Source organism: Pantherophis guttatus, chromosome 1 (genome assembly GCF_059756535.1).
Source record: "Pantherophis guttatus breed Tessera chromosome 1, ASM5975653v1, whole genome shotgun sequence".
Taxonomy (NCBI): Eukaryota; Metazoa; Chordata; class Lepidosauria; order Squamata; family Colubridae; genus Pantherophis; species Pantherophis guttatus.
Window position 1 is genome coordinate 64,155,961 of NC_142063.1, and position 15,531 is coordinate 64,171,491.

The 15,531-nt window shown below is 35.5% G+C and overlaps 1 long non-coding RNA gene across 1 annotated transcript in view; it reads right to left on the reverse strand.

Annotated features, from left to right (window-relative positions):
• LOC117666107 (uncharacterized) overlaps positions 1-15,151 on the reverse strand; it is a 29,961-nt gene extending 14,810 nt beyond the window's left edge. Inside the window, exons 1-3 of the long non-coding RNA XR_004591622.3 lie at positions 15,028-15,151; positions 11,185-11,330; positions 5,327-5,365 (exon numbers count right to left, since the gene is read on the reverse strand). This is a non-coding gene — a long non-coding RNA (uncharacterized LOC117666107). The remainder of the gene's footprint in view (positions 1-5,326; positions 5,366-11,184; positions 11,331-15,027) is intronic.
• Between the last annotated feature and the right edge of the window lie 380 nt (positions 15,152-15,531).

The following is a 15,531-nucleotide window of genomic DNA, read 5'->3' on the forward strand; positions in this document are numbered from 1 at the left end:
GATATTCTGACAATGTAAGACGACTGTCATTGAATACCATGAAGGAAAGTACAGAAGAAGCTTCCTGTGGAAAAACACCTCCCAAGTGAGGGTTTTTCCCCGTAGCTATCAGCTGCTTCTGAGACAGAAAGGCGAACCAAATAAAGACCTTTATGAAGAATGTAGAACAGTACTTTTACAGACATGTTGTTCTTCATATATTGTGTCCTCAGACCAAACTGTTTATAATTCAAGCAATTCTGCCAGGTCAATATTCTGTGTACATTAATCACCATCTAGTGATCTAATTGAACTCTTAAGATAAGATTGGATAAAAGTCCAAGAGTAAAGTAAATTGATATTTTTTGTGTCTAGGATGCTGGTTTCAATTTTATCCTGTACCTTTAATAGCTGTCCAATATGCAGAAATATATGTGTGATCTATTTGTCTAATTGGTTTAGTTCCATAAAAAAATCCTGAATAAATTGTATGTCTGTACTTAAAACTATACCAGGCTTATTATGAACAGAACTGTCAACTCCATATTAATAATGCAATCATATAACTTTACAGTAGACTCAGATAACCAGACTGGGTCATTACAGAGCCAACAGTTTAAAAATTCTGATGATTAAACATGATTTATCATAATCTTACTCTTTTCCCCACTGCAAATGGCATCTAACCAACTCTTAAGCTAATTGCATTATCTGGAACACAGATAGAATTTAGGCTTATAAGCTTTATTTTGGTTATCTGTGTTCAGAATGATGGTCACTTTTATGCAAATAAGCTTAAGATGTTAAAGAAATAATAAAATAAGCTTAAGATGTTAAAATACAATGATGTGAAAATAACTAAAACCAGGACCATTACATACTCATTTACTAGTTTTCTAAAATTTATTAAGAACCGTGGTGACGCAGTGGTTAGAATGCAGTATTGCAGGTTAATTCTGCTGACTGCTGACTGCTGTCTCACCAGCTCAAGGTTGACTCATCCTTCCAAAGTTGGTAAAATGAGGACCCAGGTTGTTGGGGGCAATATGCTGACTCTGTAAACCAGAGAGGCTGTAAAGCACTGTGAAGTGGTATATAAGTCTAAGTGCATTGCTATTAAATGTTTTTGATGACAATGTTATGCAAACATAGCCAACATAGCTTCATTCATGTGTAAGAAAGAAAAATCAACAGATTTAGGAAAACCCCAATATTTAATGAACTTAAAACAACACTGACAATTGCTTAATGCATTGTAAGCCGCCCTGAGTCTCCGGAGAAGGGCGGCATATAAATCAAATTTTTTTAAAAAAGGAATAAAATAATCCAAACTGTTCCATAAAAATGGATGTGTTAATTGACTACTATAGGTTAAATACAGTACATAAATAAATAAAGCCTCTGAAATAAATTCAGAGGAACATCTGAAGAGAAAAAGTTGGCCAAATTACCTTTAAATCTGACAGAAACATCCAGCTACACAAGATTTTGTCATGGGTCAAACTTGCTTCCTTAAACTCTTCGATCTTTTGGAAAGTGAATTTTTAGACTGCTTCCATGACAACATTTTTTTTTTTTGCTCTCACTTTTGTTTGAAGTCATGTCATGTATAGCAAATATATATTTGATTTGACAAAACACATATTTTTATGTAAATTGTTCAACCATTGTTCAGCCAAAGTGACTTTTGAGCAGATCTAACATGCACTTCACATATTCTGAAGGTATAATATTCTAACGTATTAGTTCAGTTGGGTTGTGAATGGTTCACCAGATTTCATTTTCTAGTGATTCAATGTTTATAGTGTGTGCTCAATTGTTTTAAATCATGACTTTAAAAAAATATAAAACTGGTCTCTGACTGAATTCATGAGTCCAGAAGAATTCTCTGCTCCACTGAATTCAATAAGTGGCATGTATATTTATTTTTAGGTCTATTATATTTTTAACCTTTTGAGTGTTTCTGAATTGTAGGGTTGGAAGAAGGAGCTGGTCTGAAATGTCAGTTCTGAGTTTGAGAACTTTATTGCGAAAGAAACTTCCTTTTCATGAAAATATGAAATTCCACCAGTAATTATAGCTTTGTAATTCAGATGACTATAAAATTGCACCTGCTCTTTCAAGGCTATTATGGAGGGATGAGAAAAAACTCGGAGGGGGAGAACACCATTTGTGAGTGTTTCGCTGTTCGTTCAGACTGTGAGAGACCAGAAAGAAGAATTTCACTGTTTTCAGATGCTGTTTTATTGGAGCCAGAAATCTCACAATGTGGCCATTGCCCTCTCTAGATGTAAAGTACTGAATGACCTTTAGAGTTCTTAGCCATGGGAACACGATCCTTCTCCCCTGAAGTAAAATTTGCCATTTTGCAATATGAGAAGCTATGGCCATATGAAGGGAGGGCTGACATTTTAGGCTATTTTGGATGAGTTATATTTACTATTTCTTTCAATATCTGTGGTCCAAATGCATTACCCCGCCAAGGTCTTTCTCTTGTGACAGTGAGTTCTGCAGAATGCACTTGGGTAACATTCCGAGCGAGACCAAGGAGGATGTGGCAAATTTGCTTTACTCTTTGATCTTAGACTCTCCCCTGCTGTGAGCCACGAATTACAATTTCAAAAAATGAAAAGCAATAGTTCCTTCTACTTGGAGAAACTGCCTTTCACTTCTATTAAAACTGTCAAAAATGCCCAAAGGGAACAAAGCCGGTGCCCCTCCACACCATTACAGCACAATGTGAAGTTGCTGTCAGATTCAGTATAGATGTAGCACGAGGAACACAGTTTTCTTGCTTTCTGCTAAATGAGCTTGCCATGCTGCCTTTTGTCTACCTTATCCATCTAATGGAAGACAATTGCTTTTCAAGGATGGAATAGCCAGGGAGTTAATTAAAAAAAAAACCTGGGAGTTAGCCAACAATAACAACCACAACAAACCAAATCAAAATCCTTCTTTCCCCTAAATCCTAACCAACCTAAGAATCAAATGATAAAATCCATACGTTATTGCTAGGGAACTTTTGGAGGCAAAAGTGAGCCTTTAAATTCTTTGTTTTAAAACAGGTTTATTGCAAAACGAAAGACTGGCTTCTGACATAAAAATTGTACTTCAGCTAACAGAACCTACAGCACAAGAAAGCAAAATATACTTGACTGCAAACTATTGATTTTACATGAAAGCCCATCAGTTAGTGAAATGTAAAAACCAATAAAGCATCAGCCATGGCTGAGCTGGATTTCTCTAGACACAATTTATTTTTACATTTAAACCAATTATTGGGCTTGTTGCATTTAAAAATGTGTACCCATATATCCTTACAAGGACTATTTTATTCAATGAAATCAATTGGATTGATCTCCATATTCCATATTAAACACCAATCTTAAATTACAACTGACACATTTTGAAGGCCAGCATTCAAGTATCTATACACAAACAAATTCCATGAAGCTTTCTTCACAGTTTTTTTGCTGCCCAAACACAAATAAAAATATTGATTACATTTTAACACACAATTTACAGTCTATTTCAATGTTAATTTCTAGCTAAAATTTGTTCAATATCAATGAGAATGTGTGAAGAAAACAGTAGGAGTGCTTTCCTTTTGCTTATCAGTATTATGTGCTGTTTTATTATCAACTACTGTATATCCCATCACAACGAGCGGTGGGTTCATTTACCTTTACTACGGATTTGCAGCGGAATTGGTCACATGCTTTTCTTCTTCTGCGCATGCGCAGATCACCAATGATGGTGTTGTGCCGGGTGGGCAGAGCCTCCTGCTGGTTTTACTACCGGTTCTATACAACCGGACAGAACCAGGAGCAACCCACCAATAAGTCACACTGCCTTACAAATCAAAGCAGGCTGCCCTAAAAACTTCTGAATACAGAAACCACTACCCTCTCCCCCACTTTTATAGGAGAACATGATCATTTAGGAAGTGATTTGGTCACCTGAAAATTCAGCACCATCAATACACATTACAGGACTATTATAAAGGAAGAAAATGCTTCTGTTGTGTCTAAAAATAAGTTGATTTTTATTCAAAGTCAGTCAAAAACAGTGGTGAAAACCAAAGCAATTTTCTGAATAATGAGTTGCTGGATTAAAACATTTGAGAACAGAGATATTTGTAAATTAAATGAAAGTTTTGGAGAAAGTTCTTGTGTTGCCAAATGTCACTTGTTCTCTTAAGAACTATTAATTCTAGAGTTCTTGTTCATCAATAGGAGAGAAGGATTGTTGGCAGCAGAGATATTGATTGTACAGGCAAAGCTAATTTTGCTGGGGAAACTTCTCAGCCCCCAAATTTACCTGCATCTATTTTAAAAGTATATTCAGTAAAATTTACATGCAACCTGTTATTTTCAGTGAAGCATGCTTCCTTATTGTAGGGGGTGGGGAGGGTGAGAAACACTGGAGTGCTTTATCTTGACTATAGACATTTTACTATGAACAAGAATAACTAATCTTCCTTGTTCTTTGTTATCTTGTTTTAATGGCATGGGCCTGGGGTATTTGCAGGACCACCTTCTGCCTGCCTCCCACTGCCCTGTGCGGTCACATAGGACAGCCCTCCTCCGGGTGCCATTGGCCAGACAATGTCGGCTGGTGGTGCCCAGGATGAGGGCGTTCTCTGTGGGCGCACCGACCCTCTGGAATGGGTTACCCACGGAGCTCTGGATGGGCCCCGACCTCTGCTCTTTCCGCCGTGACCTGAAGACATGGCTTTTCCAACAAATTTGCTGATCTGTTGGGTGATTTTTAATTGGGAGATTTTAAATTGATTGTTTTTAGTAGCTTATTTTTTATTGTTTTTATCGTTTAATTTTGTGAGCCGCCGCGAGTCCTTTGGGAGAAGGGCAGCATATAAGTATAAACAAATAAATAAATAAATAAATAAATAAATAAATAAATAAATAAATAAATAAATAAATTTCTCCTTCATTAAGTAAAAAGCAAAAAATGGAAGTGATAGAAGAGAATTTTTATAGCTCTGGGTTGAACTGTGGAGACCTTGGTGCTCTCCGAGATTGGTGGCTTTCTTGCATATTGTTTTATTACTAAACTAGGTAATACAATTGGCACACAAGTGATAATATTTTTACTTAATGTGGTAATGACATAGCCACAAAAAAACTACCAAGCTCAGAGAGCACCAAAGACCCCCAAAAGATAGGAAAATGTATCAAGAGGTATAATTAGTCCAGTTTAGGAAGTTTTGATTGTTATCAAAAAGAGAGTAAAATAGTCCATAATGTGGCCCAATATAGCTACAGCCCCTTATCAATGTGTATAATGCACCAGAAGACAGAAATGACTGAAGAAAATATTATTTTACCTTTTTTTGTTGAAATCCAATTCAACTTGAATTACTTCTCTGAGAAATTAAAGACAAAGATAAGTCTTGATTCAGATAAAGATAGTTATTATTCATACTTGTCCCACATCAAACATTTTATCCTGCCATAAGTTGATTATCGGTATGACAAGGTATTTCTGAGTATTTATGAGCTGAACTCTTTTGTTTATTTGAAAAAAAAAATTGAAAATATACGGTAGATTCACACACACAAAAAAACAAACCACTGGCTTGGAGAGGCCTATTTGAGCCATCCGGTCTTATTCCTTGATCAGAGTAGGGATTTAATTTAAACTATAGCCAACAACAGTCTAAGCTCTATTTAAAAACATCTAATAAAGCGTAAGTCCCACTTGTCTACATAACTGGTTTTTTTTTTTTAATTTGATTTATATGCCGCCCTTCTCCGGAGACTCAGGGCGGCTTACAATGCGTTAAGCAATAGCCTTCATTCTTTTGTATATTTTATACAAAGTCATCTTATTGCCCCCACAAACTGGGTCCTCATTTCACCTACCTTAGAAAGGATGGAAGGCTGAGTCAACCTTGAGCCTTGGAGAGATTCGAACCAGCAGAAATTGCAGGCAGCTGTGTTAATAACAGGGTGCACTAAACCACTGTACTATCAAGGCTCTTATTGAAGGGTAAGAAGGGTATTTTCCACAAATGTCTGTCTATGTATGTTTGTGTATGTGTATACATATGTGCATTTCAGCAATCAACTGAGCAACAAAGTAAACAAGCTTGGAATTTTCAAATACCCTGAAAAGCTACATCTCACTATCACAGATTACAACTGCTTGGATTTAAGGAACCAGTTTTTTGGCTAAGGAAACATTCCAGGGGGGATAGATTAATCCATGTAAACTACACACACAGCTCAGCTGAAACTGCTGCACACATTCTAAATTGCCAGCTCCATCTTCTTTCAGCACAAAAATGCACATTTCTTCCTATAATAAAGATATTTTATAATAGCAATAAGACAACTCCAGTGTGTGTGGTTATCATGAGATAATCATACCCTAGGGGGATTACAGATACTTGGCGGTGCCTCTGAATGCCCCATGTGTGTGTTTATCTCATGATAACCCCACTCTCTTTTGTATCTTATTGCCTAATTATCCTCTGCTAATGCAAAATACTAATTTTTTGCCTGGAACAATATGTGCAAAAATCCACTGCTAACAGTCACTGGAGGACATTGACAAACAATGCTGCCATTACTTTATACCCACTTTGAATAAGAGAATTTACACACAGAAGAAATCCACAGTTTAGAGATTATTCTAAATTAATTCAAATCCCTCTGAGCTTTTTAAAAAGCTTCTGTGAAAGTATGCAAAAAAGATCTAAGTAAATATTTTCCCCAAATCTGCTGATAGTTCTTTCTATAATATCATACTCTTGATATTATCTTACTGGTTTTTACTTCTCTCTCCTTCTGTTAATTAATCTATGCAGCAATTGTTTTTCAGTTTGCAATTGGAAAATATATATAACTAGGTAATTCATTGAGATAAAGCATTTTCCACATTTCACTAAATAGGGCAGTTAATAGTATAACAGATATGAACTTTCTCCCAGCATGTGTTTCTATTTATTTATCAAATTTATATGCCAGTCATTTCTTGCTTAAACATAATACGAATGTCAAGGAAGTAATTTCAATACAAAGGGCTTCAGTGGATAAATATTTTAGTGCAAAATATTTTGGTGCCTCCTCCTTAATCTATTCTCATTATCTTTCATACATCACAAAGTGAAGCTATTTAGATTCTATTATGAATGATGCGCCCATACAATTTAAAATAGATCTGATTTCTCCATTTTTTCTGTATGTTTTAAAGCATTAAGGAGTGCATAAACAAGCCTATGTGTAGTCCAGAAAAATCTACAAATGGTCCTACTGTTACTGAGGTGTCTCCAAACACTTTCAGTACATTGAGAAGGCTGATCTGCATTTTCTGTCTTCTCTGGCATAATAAGGGGCCATGTATTTTTTTGAGGGGGCAGAAATCAAATTCAGTGATTCTTAGGTTACTGGGAGGTGACCCCCATTCAGTTTTCCTTGCTCTACATCAAAAGTAATGTTTTTCTTCCTGTACAAGTGCATACATAGCAGTCTGGACTGCCTCTATGCCTCCATTCCAATTGGCTCTCAAGCACGGTTGACCAATCTTGCAACTTTAAGACACATGGTCCTTAAGTCCCAGAAATCCTCATCCATACTCTAGAACACATTTTCTGCCCTCTCTGCCTTTAGTAGCCATTTCATGCAAAGCTACTAGACTATTGACAATGAAAGGCTGGTTCTTTGCTTTTTTTCTGAGTTTGGTGTTGGTACTGGAATTCTGGTCATATGCACTTCTGTTTTAAAGGCTCAATAGAATAACAAATTATTTTTTTTAAAAAAATGGATGGGAAGAACAACAGGACTGCCTTTTCTTCTAGATCAAGCGATAGGAAGAACATTTTCCCCAACTATTCAAAGGACATGCCCACAAAAAGGAAAGCAGTTGGCACTAGCTTTCCTGGCACTAATAGGAGCAGAAATGAAGCAGGGAACTCCACCAGTTAGGTGTCATTGTTAATCATAATTTAATACCTGACCACTGCTATAGCTACAATAGCTGATTTCTTAAGAAACCTCAATTTCAGTGTGTTACATATGGGATAGAAACAGTTGAATGTTGCAGTGTGGAATCCTCTGTTCTATATTGATTCATTCTGCACACAGAACATGCAAATCCAAAGCCTTTACATAATACTATAAACTTTTGCTGACCTCCCAATTTTTGTTTATGTAGTTCTTTAACACAACAAAGGCAAAAAATGAGATTCTTCTCAACCGAACTATTTACTAGATGCAGTTTTAACAAAAGCTTTGAGGGGATTGGGTTTATTTAATTCTATACATAATAAATCATGGCCCACTTCCTTAACTCTGTTTCACATAACCCTTTGCATATATGAAACGTTAATGTTTCCCAGTCTGCAACCAGCCAGCTCTTTTGAAGACTGGGCATGTTTATCTCTCTTAACCACTGCCTACATAAGTCATTTAACAGTGCTTTGATTATTTAAGATGTTCTTTTCTAAATTCGGGCTGCATAGTTCTAGTGGAAGAGAATTGCCTCAACTTAATCTGCTTTCAAATTCCTAGTTTTGTTGTGAGAACATCTGCTGTCTAGCCTCTGGCCTTTTGGCTGAGCTTCCACATAGAGTGTATGTTTGAGGGAAGCAAATTCTTGTCTATAAAGTTATTTATTTACTAAATTCACATCATTGGTATGACATTTTAGATTCCAAATTATCACCTTAAATACTCTAGACTGACAGGTAACAACAAACCATTCACCAAACATATATATATATATATATATATCAGGGCTGGGTTCTAAATTTTTTTACTATTGGTTCTGTGGGCGTGGCTTAATTTGTGGGTGTACTTGGAGGTCATGTGACTAGGTGGGCGTGGCTAGCTGGTCAGAGTCATTTCTGGAAGGTCCTCGCACTTACGACCAGTCCTCGCACTTACGACCCGACTCATTTGTTTGCTTTTAACACTGATCAGCCGTAGGATGGCCCTTTGAAGCACCGCGGCAAGAGTTTAAACAGTTTTTTTCCCTCTAGTCATCAGCTGGGACTCAGGAGGCAGCAATAGATTGGGGGTGGGACCAAATAAAAGGTAAGAATAACGTGGGTGTGGGGTGTGTGGGGGGGAGAACCAGTTCAATGATGTCATATCGTCATCGCTACCGGCTTGGCCGAACCGGACCGAACCAAGAGGAACCCACCACTGATAGATAGATAGATAGATAGATAGATAGATAGATAGATAGATAGATAGATATTCTTTCTTTTTCGTAGGTTTTATGTGTATTTCTCTTTAGCCAGGTTCTACCTATGTAAACCAAGATATTATGCAGCCCTAGTTCAGTGAAATCACAATTCACTAGTTTCTGGGCTTTTTTTTCCTTCTGGCAGCCAGCAGACCCTTTGCTGCCCAGATCTATCTTAGTCTCCCAATGGGCAGCAAAGGGTCTGCTGGCTGCCAGAAGGAAAAAAAGCCCAGAAACTAGTGAATTGTGATTTCACTGAACTAGGGCTGCATAATATCTTGGTTTACGTATGTAGAACCTGGCTAAAGAGAAATACATACATACATACATACATACATACATACATACATACATATAAATCCTTCTGTTCTTTGTGTTTGGGAATAATGGGCACACAATGTAACTCCAGTTACTTTTTCTTTTCACCCACTCCCAAACTTTATAAAACTTGCAATTGAAATTATATTATGCATAAAATATATTTTGCATAAATAAACAATATTAAGTTCATACCTCAAGGAAAATAGAAAGTTTGTTTGCATCTGTTCATTAATACTAAGGCTTGGGGGAATGAAATTTGTGAGGAGGAATATTTTTTACATGTATTCATATTTATTAAGATTTTTACAGGGAATAAAAAACAAGAAAAGAAAAAAGAAAAGAAAAGAAAGAAAGAAAGAAAAATTTGAAATATATAAGTAACTTTTGACCTTTTCAACAGATAATTACAATTTTATTGCCCCTCCTCCCTGGATAATAAATTTGTTGTCCCTCCTCCCTTTATTCCAATAGCTTTTCTTGTGTGAGTTTTCAAATGAAAAATGGATAAAAATGGGAAAATATTTTGGGGAAAAGTTTTTCAATCAAGCACTTTCTTTTAGGACAGTGAATATAATAAGACAAAGTGTTCAAAGATTGCTATCCAGTATTTCCTTCAAGTGTTTTGCAGTAACTTATAATAGGAAGATTTTTATCTACAGTATCAGCACACTACACTTTTTTGTACCCAGAGGACTAACATGTGAAAGAGTAGAGAAGCTTGTCTCAATCTGTACAAACTTTCTGTTTTTGAAATCAAAACACTATCAGGAGGATAAAAAAGAAATCTCAGAAAAAAAATGAAACTACCACTAGTAGTGACAGGTCAGAAAATGAGATTGAATAAACAACCTCTTAAGACAACCTTCTGTGCAATGAGTCTTCTTGTTTTTCTCTGTATTCTTCAAATCTTTTTCCAAACATGTGGAGCAGTCTAAGAGCAGAATACATCCCCTTTTTCCCCATTAACATATGGATGATGTCCCCTAATTTCAATTAGTCTTTTTCAACTTGTCAAACTGACAATATTAAAAGATCGTGGGCTAACAACATCTAGCAACAGTCAAGAGAGCTGTGAAGATCTGGTCTTTCCCTAGAAATTTGGGTGGATCCACTTGGGTGAAATCCCCTTTATTGTTTTTATGATTTTATTTGGTCACCATCTTATATTTATTTTCAGATTTATATATTGTGTATGTTTTAATGTTATTCATATAGCCGTGATTATTCCTTCCAAGGTCAGTAAAATGAGGACCCAGATTGTTGGAGGCAACATGCTGATTCTGTAAATTGCTTAGAGAGAGCTGTAAAGCACTGTGAAGTGGTATATAAGTCTAAGTGCTATTGCTATTGATATATATATATATCAGAGGTGGTATTCATCAGGTTATGACCAGTTCTGGAGAACCAGTAGCAGAAATTTTGAATAGTTCAGAGAACCGGTAAATACCACCTCTGGCTGGCCCCGCCCCCATCTATTCTCTGCCTCTCGAGTCCCAACTGATTGGAGGAAATGGGGATTTTGCAGTATCCTTTCCCAGGAGTGGGGTGGGAATGGAGATTTTACAGTATCCTTCCCCTGCCATGCCCACCAAGCCACGCCCACAGAACCAATAGCAAAAAAATTTGAATCCCACCACTGATATGCATACATAAATTGTTACACATACATACATATTTGTTTTCTGTGGTACACCATCCAAGTCACATTGTTTGAGTTAGGCAGCCTTATAAATCCAGTAAATGAATAAATACGAAATGCCACACTTCTCCACATCCAGTCTACAAATGAGTAACTTTTCCAGTTCTTCAGCCAGGTTCTATTGTGAGTTGCACAAGTTTGGGATACAAAGCAAATGGAGAGAGAGAGAGAGAGAGAAAGAGAGAGAGAGAGAGAGAGAATGTGGTTAGGCAAAAAGAAATCAATACTGCTGTATTGACTATACTGGTACATTTACCAGAATGACATGATAATGATAGAACTTTATTATTCATGAAAGTTGTGAATAGTGACAGCCTACCTCAAGTATTTTTAACTCCTCACATTTCTCTGCACTACAGATAATAACATATGATGTTTGTTATACTTTACTTCTTGAAGCATTATGTCTTTTAAAACACCAAAATATATGGAGTAAATTTAGATAATTTCATAAATATGCATCATGATTCTAATGTTGATTTTTGAGAAAGAGACTTGGTGATTTCAAAATTCAAAATAATATTTTTGGCTGCTGGAACATATTTTTTTAAAAAATTAAATAAATAAAATTGTTCCAGGAAAAACTGAGACATATGGTAACTTCATTACACCTGTCATTGCTAAACTCATCATGCTTAATGCTTTCCAGGTATAGGGATATTTTGGGAGTCAAATGAACATTGACCCCAGGGGTAGAATCAGAAACAGAAAAGGCCATTTGGCCACTGAGTCTAATCCTCTCCTCACATTAAAGCATCCCAGACAGAAAGCTATCAAACCTCTACTTGAACACACCCTAGGAAACATCAGATCTCAGGATAATTGATTCTACTGTGAAACTATTCCTAGGTTAGGAATTTGTACAAGCTCTGATTGAGCAAGGATTCAGAAGAATCAAGAATCAAGAAACAGGAACAGACAAATGAAAAACACTAAGAGAAAATAAAAACTTAGAAGAGAAATAGAAAACAGAAATAAAAAAAAATAAAACACATGAAACTAAAAAAAAGGAGTATAATTCTTTAGAGAATGACAATAAAGAGATATATAGGGCAACAACATTAAGAGATGTCAGTAATAAACATTTGGAGATATATAGTTGAAAGATATGAAAATGTAGGAATTTTGGACCTTAAAGAATATAATGTAGAAAAAGAATTAATAGAAAACTGTTAAAAGAGGGAAAAAAACTTTATTATTAAGATTCATTTCTACAATGGAATAGCCCTTTTCCACCCTTAGGAGAAGAAATTTGTCACAAAACAAGTTAAGAATTTCCTGAAAGAACCACAATTTGTAAAACTTTTGTCCCAAGAAAAGTCAGGGTAATTAAAACCTCCCATCATTGTACTTTCATTTCTTTTTTAAAGTATTAGTTCGCTTTGGAAAATCTCAACCACATCTTTTCCTTAGTTGGGTTTGGGATAGTAAATACAAACAGTGCTATTGCTTTTATCTGTCCCTTCAGTTATTTTAACCCAGATGGTTTCTACAGCATTGTTAAAATCATTATGTGGAATTTTGAACAAGAATGACTATTTTGAATATACCATGCATCTTTCTATTGCATCTTTTCCTTCATTAACTAGATTGCAATCATGCCAATTATCCCATCACATCTTTGACTTTCTGTACAGTGAGTTCAAACTCATCTGCTTTATTTTCTATACTCTGAACATTTATTTTATGAGATTAATTTTATGAGACAGTGGGGGATCTTTTATTTTTTGTTTTGTTTTAAGAGGTTTCATTTCGGCAACAGTCCTACTTTCTACACAGCATATATTTATCTGCAGTTTTGAATCAACGTCAACATTTCAATATACTTTCAATCCCAAGAGTCACTTTAAAATGGCATATATTTTCTCCTTGAAAGTCTTTGTATATTGGAAGAAGTATTAAAAACATATGCAAATAATCACTTTTGACAATCACATGGCACAACATTAACGCTTAAGGGATGTGTGCTTTTCTAGCTAGGCCATTTATGATGCCAGTATATATCCCCTCATAATAGTTATTTAGTTATATTATCAAGTGGGTACAGGGAATAAAAAAGGTGATTTTTTTCTCCTGACTACTTTTAATTCTGAGTGGAAGAGGACTAGTAAAGAATATGGCTTTTTATATATATATAAAGTATTTGAATAGTGTTGAATTTTAACAGGCAGTATGGCCTCAAGAACAAGGCTTGATGCCTTGGAATAGGGCCACAATATGGCAACCATAAAATCTAATTTAGCTCTCACAACTTGCTAAAATGTGTTGACCATTTAATGTTGCCAATCTGTAGATATTTTTATAATGATGCAGTGATATGTATATTTGTTTGAAATGATTTTTTTCAATCTTTCAAGTTAGCGGTTGCAGAAATAATTCATCATGACTTCAGCAAAGCTCCAAAATTTTGGTTAGGAAACTTCATACATTCATAGTATTTATAGATAGATTTCCAGCTGGTTGGAAAATCTTAATTAGTACTTCTAATCTCTGAAACTGGAGAGATTAAAAAAAACTGAGTGCCAGTGAAGGAAGTGATAGAATTCTTCAGATTCTTAGATGACAAAAAACTAGGAAGGACAATAGAAGATAGCTACAAAATTCAAATTAATTCTAATATATTGGAAAACTGACTGAAGGTAGAAAAATGAACGTCAACAAAAGGAAATGTAAAATTCTTTGTTTACAAGTAAAATGCACAAGAATACATTTTCAAACTAAGCACGAATTGCCAGTGACAGCAGCAACTAACACTGTGATCAGTTCAGAACTGAAGAAGCTTAAATAAGGTCCTGGAAGTTAAAAAGTGTACAAGATTTGACAGTTACATATTATTCCCAATGTTATCTGCAATAAACCTCTCGGTATCAGTGGATGCTGCAGTAGTTTTTCTTGTTTCTGAACGTTACTCTGAAAACCAGTATGGGAACAAAATGCTGGAATTTTGGCTTGAATTGCCATAGCTCTTAAAAATAATATATAAAATATTTAGAACAGACTTAAGATTTTAAAGATTTTAAAGAAAATAATAATCATGGGAAAAAGTTGAAGAAACTGAAACTTTCCCTAGAGGGGAAAGACGAAGGACGGACATTATCGCATTCTTCAAATAAGCGAATGTCAGTCAGATAAAAGATTAGTGTTCTGTTGCCCCAAAACAGCTTTAAATAGAATGGGTTTAATTTACAGTAAGGTAGATTGTAGGGAAACATGATAAAAAAACTTCAAGACGGTCAAAATCATTTAACAATGGAATCAATTACCTGATGTCCCAGAGTAGTGTTGATATTTGCTGAATCAATTACCTGATGTCCAAGAGTAGTGTTGATATTTGCTGAAGGTTTTCAATCATTGCAATGACAATTATCTATTGGGAATGCACTAGCTTTGATTTCCTGTACAGAGCAGCAAATTAGACTGAATAGTCTACAGGATCCCTTTCCAACTCAATGAATCTATGTAGTTTTAGAAAAATGTGCAACTTTAACAGATTCTTTTCCATCCCCAGAGCCCTGCCACACTACTTGCACCCATATTTTTTCCCACTCGTTTCCAGAAGTTTGTTTTCCCTTCCCCTTAAATCAAACATCCTAAACTGCTGTCTTTGAGATCACAAGGCAGCAGAGAAGAGTGGAAAAAGTATTCAAATCCCAGAGGAAAACCTTTGTTAAGTGGCACAGCGCTTTGCGGTTGGAATCTTAAAAATCTTGGCGAGCTGAGTTTCTTATTGTCAGAATTTTCACTAAAAAAAAAAAAAAAAGAACAGCCACAGATACTGAAAGCATTAAATAAAAATTACCAACAAGCTGTCTTACCTGTGTGCACTCAAGTGAAAGGAAGGGCAAACAAGAGCAGGTAGTGCTTCTACATCAGTCAAAATGCTGACAGCTACAGTGTAAAGCCTGACAAGGCTGACGTGCTATACTCCCAAAGATATTTCTAAGTGAATTGAGAAAGAGACAAATAAATTAGTAATTGTCGCTCTCCTGTCAATGTCCTTTTTTGTGATCTTCTCATGCTGTTAATTAGCATTGTCTGGTGCAATTCACTGATACACTCTCTTACTGTAAATAAAGATAAAGTCAATTATTTTGTGCTTTAAAATATTTGGCATCAAAAGAACAGTATCAATAAAATGATCTGAAATCATTTTTATGTTTCCATGAATTTATTTAGAAACAAACAGATACTTACAGTAGTATTTTCTCATTAGATAGTACTCCTTCCAACAAATCAAGAGGGTTTCTTTTTTGTTCTAAAACAATACCAGACTATAACAAAGAAAACAAGAAAATGAAAGTGAGAGTACATTAATCATC